The following is a 5,000-nucleotide window of genomic DNA, read 5'->3' as shown; positions in this document are numbered from 1 at the left end:
ACCGCCTGGGAGTACCATGTGCTGTAAGCTTTTAAGCGCAGGAGGCGCCCTATCCCCGCTCGCTCGCTCATTCCCCTGTTCACACGTGCAGTGAGGCTTGTCCGTCTGTTTATTTGTCAGCTTTGGCGAGACACGGGTGCTTGTGTATTAGCGTGAGCGTTTTTTATTCTGATCAGGAACAGTTTTACAAGTCCGCAAAGGATCGAGGAAAGGTTTATCGCCAGCTGAAAAGAGACACAGCGCTTCGGCTGTGGAGACTTGTTCGGCTGGCGTTCGGAGAGTCGCGTTTTTCAGAATTGTATTGAGATCGTTTTCCACAGAGCTCAGATGTCAAAGCACAGCAGCAGCTCTCCACAGCGATCCTCTATAGCGCCCTTTCTCCCGCAGCTCCGTCCTCATTGGAAGGAAGCAAGAGTGAAAGGCTGAAGTGAAATAGAGCGGGGACGAAGGCAGTGAAGAGAGAGAACGTGGGAAGAAGAGAAAAACGCAAGGGAAAAAAAGCAGCGTCGTAAAAGAGGTGACGGAGCTGTCCTCTCAATAAGAGGGGTGCCAGCGAGCCTTGCTCTCGCTTACGGCCACACCCCCTTGAGCACGCCTGATCTCGGAAGCTAAACAGGGATGGGCCTGGTTAGTACTTGGATGGGAGACCGCCTGGGAATACCAGGTGCTGTAAGCTTTTAAGCGAAGGAGGCGCCCTATCCCCGCTCGCTCGCTCATTCCCCTGTTCACACGTGCAGTGCGGCTTGTCCGTCTGTTTATTTGTCAGCTTTGGCGAGACACGGGTGCTTGTGTATTAGCGTGAGCGTTTTTTATTCTGATCAGGAACAGTTTTACAAGTCCGCAAAGGATCGAAGAAAGGTTTATCGCCAGCTGAAAAGAGACACAGCGCTTCGGCTGTGGAGACTTGTTCGGCTGGCGTTCGGAGAGTCGCGTTTTTCAGAATTGTATTGAGATCGTTTTCCACAGAGCTCAGATGTCAAAGCACAGCAGCAGCTCTCCACAGCGATCCTCTATAGCGCCCTTTCTCCCGCAGCTCCGTCCTCATTGGAAGGAAGCAAGAGTGAAAGGCTGAAGTGAAATAGAGCGGGGACGAAGGCTGTGAAGAGAGAGAACGTGGGAAGAAGAGAAAAACGCAAGGGAAAAAAGCAGCGTCGTAAAAGAGGTGACGGAGCTGTCCTCTCAATAAGAAGGGTGCCAGCGAGCCTTGCTCTCGCTTATGGCCACACCCCCTTGTGCACGCCTGATCTCGTCTGATCTCGGAAGCTAAACAGGGATGGGCCTGGTTAGTACTTGGATGGGAGACCGCCTGGGAATACCAGGTGCTGTAAGCTTTTAAGCGCAGGAGGCGCCCTATCCCCGCTCGCTCGCTCATTCCCCTGTTCACACGTGCAGTGCGGCTTGTCCGTCTGTTTATTTGTCAGCTTTGGCGAGACACGGGTGCTTGTGTATTAGCGTGAGCGTTTTTTATTCTGATCAGGAACAGTTTTACAAGTCCGCAAAGGATCGAGGAAAGGTTTATCGCCAGCTGAAAAGAGACACAGCGCTTCGGCTGTGGAGACTTGTTCGGCTGGCGTTCGGAGAGTCGCGTTTTTCAGAATTGTATTGAGATCGTTTTCCACAGAGCTCAGATGTCAAAGCACAGCAGCAGCTCTCCACAGCGATCCTCTATAGCGCCCTTTCTCCCGCAGCTCCGTCCTCATTGGAAGGAAGCAAGAGTGAAAGGCTGAAGTGAAATAGAGCAGGGACGAAGGCAGTGAAGAGAGAGAACGTGGGAAGAAGAGAAAAACGCAAGGGAAAAAAAGCAGCGTCGTAAAAGAGGTGACGGAGCTGTCCTCTCAATAAGAAGGGTGCCAGCGAGCCTTGCACTCGCTTATGGCCACACCCACTTGAGCACGCCTGATCTCGTCTGATCTCGGAAGCTAAACAGGGATGGGCTTGGTTAGTACTTGTATGGGGGACCGCCTGGGAATACCAGGTGCTGTAAGCTTTTAAGCGCAGGAGGCGCCCTATCCCCGCTCGCTCGCTCATTCCCCTGTTCATACGTGCAGTGCGGCTTGTCCGTCTGTTTATTTGTCAGCTTTGGCGAGACACGGGTGCTTGTGTATTAGCGTGAGCGTTTTTTATTCTGATCAGGAACAGTTTAACAAGTCCGCAAAGGATCGAGGAAAGGTTTATCGCCAGCTGAAAAGAGACACAGCGCTTCGGCTGTGGAGACTTGTTCGGCTGGCGTTCGGAGAGTCGCGTTTTTCAGAATTGTATTGAGATCGTTTTCCACAGAGCTCAGATGTCAAAGCACAGCAGCAGCTCTCCACAGCGATCCTCTATAGCGCCCTTTCTCCCGCAGCTCCGTCCTCATTGGAAGGAAGCAAGAGTGAAAGGCTGAAGTGAAATAGAGCGGGGACGAAGGCAGTGAAGAGAGAGAACGTGCGAAGAAGAGAAAAACGCAAGGGAAATAGAGCAGCGTCGTAAAAGAGGTGACGGAGCTGTCCTCTCAATAAGAAGGGTGCCAGCGAGCCTTGCTCTCGCTTTCGGCCACACCCCCTTGAGCACGCCTGATCTCGTCTGATCTCGGAAGCTAAACAGGGATGGGCCTGGTTAGTACTTGGATGGGAGACCGCCTGGGAATACCAGGTGCTGTAAGCTTTTAAGCGCAGGAGGCGCCCTATCCCCGCTCGCTCGCTCATTCCCCTGTTCACACGTGCAGTGCGGCTTGTCCGTCTGTTTATTTGTCAGCTTTGGGGAGACACGGGTGCTTGTGTATTAGCGTGAGCGTTTTTTATTCTGATCAGGAACAGTTTTACAAGTCCGCAAAGGATCGAGGAAAGGTTTATCGCCAGCTGAAAAGAGACACAGCGCTTCGGCTGTGGAGACTTGTTCGGCTGGCGTTTGGAGAGTCGCGTTTTTCAGAATTGTATTGAGATCGTTTTCCACAGAGCTCAGATGTCAAAGCACAGCAGCAGCTCTCCACAGCGATCCTCTATAGCGCCCTTTCTCCCGCAGCTCCGTCCTCATTGGAAGGAAGCAAGAGTGAAAGGCTGAAGTGAAATAGAGCGGGGACGAAGGCAGTGAAGAGAGAGAATGTGGGAAGAAGAGAAAAACGCAAGGGAAAAAGAGCAGCGTCATAAAAGAGGTGACGGAGCTGTCCTCTCAATAAGAAGGGTGCCAGCGAGCCTTGCTCTTGCTTACGGCCACACCCCCTTGAGCACGCCTGATCTCGTCTGATCTCGGAAGCTAAACAGGGATGGACCTGGTTAGTACTTGGATGGGAGACCGCCTGGGAATACCAGGTCCTGTAAGCTTTTAAGCGCAGGAGGCGCCCTATCCCCGCTCGCTCGCTCATTCCCCTGTTCACACGTGCAGTGCGGCTTGTCCGTCTGTTTATTTGTCAGCTTTGGCGAGACGCGGGTGCTTGTGTATTAGCGTGAGCGTTTTTTATTCTGATCATGAACAGTTTTACAAGTCCGCAAAGGATCGAGGAAAGGTTTATCGCCAGCTGAAAAGAGACACAGCGCTTCGGCTGTGGAGACTTGTTCGGCTGGCGTTCGGAGAGTCGCGTTTTTCAGAATTGTATTGAGATCGTTTTCCACAGAGCTCAGATGTCAAAGCACAGCAGCAGCTCTCCACAGCGATCCTCTATAGCGCCCTTTCTCCCGCAGCTCCGTCCTCATTGGAAGGAAGCAAGAGTGAAAGGCTGAAGTGAAATAGAGCGGGGATGAAGGCAGTGAAGAGAGAGAACGTGGGAAGAAGAGAAAAACGCAAGGGAAAAAAAGCAGCGTCGTAAAAGAGGTGACGGAGCTGTCCTCTCAATAAGAAGGGTGCCAGCGAGCCTTGCTCTCGCTTACGGCCACACCCCCTTGAGCACACCTGATCTCGTCTGATCTCGGAAGCTAAACAGGGATGGGCCTGGTTAGTACTTGGATGGGAGACCGCCTGGGAATACCAGGTGCTGTAAGCTTTTAAGCGCAGGAGGCGCCCTATCCCCGCTCGCTCGCTCATTCCCCTGTTCACACGTGCAGTGCAGCTTGTCCGTCTGTTTATTTGTCAGCTTTGGCGAGACACGGGTGCTTGTGTATTAGCGTGAGCGTTTTTTATTCTGATCAGGAACAGTTTTACAAGTCCGCAAAGGATCGAGGAAAGGTTTATCGCCAGCTGAAAAGAGACACAGCGCTTCGGCTGTGGAGACTTGTTCGGCTGGCGTTCGGAGAGTCGCGTTTTTCAGAATTGTATTGAGATCGTTTTCCACAGAGCTCAGATGTCAAAGCACAGCAGCAGCTCTCCACAGCGATCCTCTATAGTGCCCTTTCTCCCGCAGCTCCGTCCTCATTGGAAGGAAGCAAGAGTGAAAGGCTGAAGTGAAATAGAGCGGGGACGAAGGCAGTGAAGAGAGAGAACGTGGGAAGAAGAGAAAAACGCAAGGGAAAAAAAGCAGCGTCGTAAAAGAGGTGACGGAGCTGTCCTCTCAATAAGAAGGGTGCCAGCGAGCCTTGCTCTCGCTTACGGCCACACCACCTTGAGCATGCCTGATCTCGTCTGATCTCGGAAGCTAAACAGGGATGGGCCTGGTTAGTACTTGGATGGGAGACCGCCTGGGAATACCAGGTGCTGTAAGCTTTTAAGCGCAGGAGGCGCCCTATCCCCGCTCGCTCGCTCATTCCCCTGTTCACACGTGCAGTGCGGCTTGTCCGTCTCTTTATTTGTCAGCTTTGGCGAGACACGGGTGCTTGTGTATTAGCGTGAGCGTTTTTTATTCTGATCAGGAACAGTTTTACAAGTCCGCAAAGGATCGAGGAAAGGTTTATCGCCAGCTGAAAAGAGACACAGCGCTTCGGCTGTGGAGACTTGTTCGGCTGGCGTTCGGAGAGTCGCGTTTTTCAGAATTGTATTGAGATCGTTTTCCACAGAGCTCAGATGTCAAAGCACAGCAGCAGCTCTCCACAGCGATCCTCTATAGCGCCCTTTCTCCCGCAGCTCCGTCCTCATTGGAAGGAAGCAAGAGTGAA

General features: G+C 52.4%; 4 non-coding genes and 4 pseudogenes across 4 annotated transcripts; all 8 read left to right on the top strand.

The window, feature by feature from the left end:
* LOC138218715 (5S ribosomal RNA) overlaps positions 1-30 on the top strand; it is a 118-nt pseudogene extending 88 nt beyond the window's left edge.
* Positions 31-567: 537 nt separating this feature from the next.
* LOC138218870 (5S ribosomal RNA) lies at positions 568-676 on the top strand (annotated as a pseudogene).
* A 536-nt stretch (positions 677-1,212) lies between these two features.
* LOC138216165 (5S ribosomal RNA) lies at positions 1,213-1,331 on the top strand. Its single transcript, XR_011179877.1, has one exon. It is a non-coding gene; the product is annotated as a 5S ribosomal RNA (ribosomal RNA).
* Positions 1,332-1,868: 537 nt separating this feature from the next.
* LOC138218551 (5S ribosomal RNA) lies at positions 1,869-1,987 on the top strand (annotated as a pseudogene).
* Positions 1,988-2,524: 537 nt separating this feature from the next.
* On the top strand, positions 2,525-2,643 carry LOC138216420 (5S ribosomal RNA). The gene has a single exon (XR_011180132.1). It is a non-coding gene; the product is annotated as a 5S ribosomal RNA (ribosomal RNA).
* Positions 2,644-3,180: 537 nt separating this feature from the next.
* Positions 3,181-3,299, top strand: LOC138217950 (5S ribosomal RNA; annotated as a pseudogene).
* Positions 3,300-3,836: 537 nt separating this feature from the next.
* On the top strand, positions 3,837-3,955 carry LOC138245224 (5S ribosomal RNA). Its single transcript, XR_011193837.1, has one exon. It is a non-coding gene; the product is annotated as a 5S ribosomal RNA (ribosomal RNA).
* Positions 3,956-4,492: 537 nt separating this feature from the next.
* LOC138244788 (5S ribosomal RNA) lies at positions 4,493-4,611 on the top strand. Its single transcript, XR_011193403.1, has one exon. It is a non-coding gene; the product is annotated as a 5S ribosomal RNA (ribosomal RNA).
* Positions 4,612-5,000: the final 389 nt, after the last annotated feature.

Source organism: Lepisosteus oculatus, chromosome 14 (assembly GCF_040954835.1).
Source record: "Lepisosteus oculatus isolate fLepOcu1 chromosome 14, fLepOcu1.hap2, whole genome shotgun sequence".
NCBI classification, from domain to species: Eukaryota; Metazoa; Chordata; class Actinopteri; order Semionotiformes; family Lepisosteidae; genus Lepisosteus; species Lepisosteus oculatus.
Note: the sequence above shows the minus strand (reverse complement) of the source record. Positions and strands in the feature narration are given on the sequence as shown.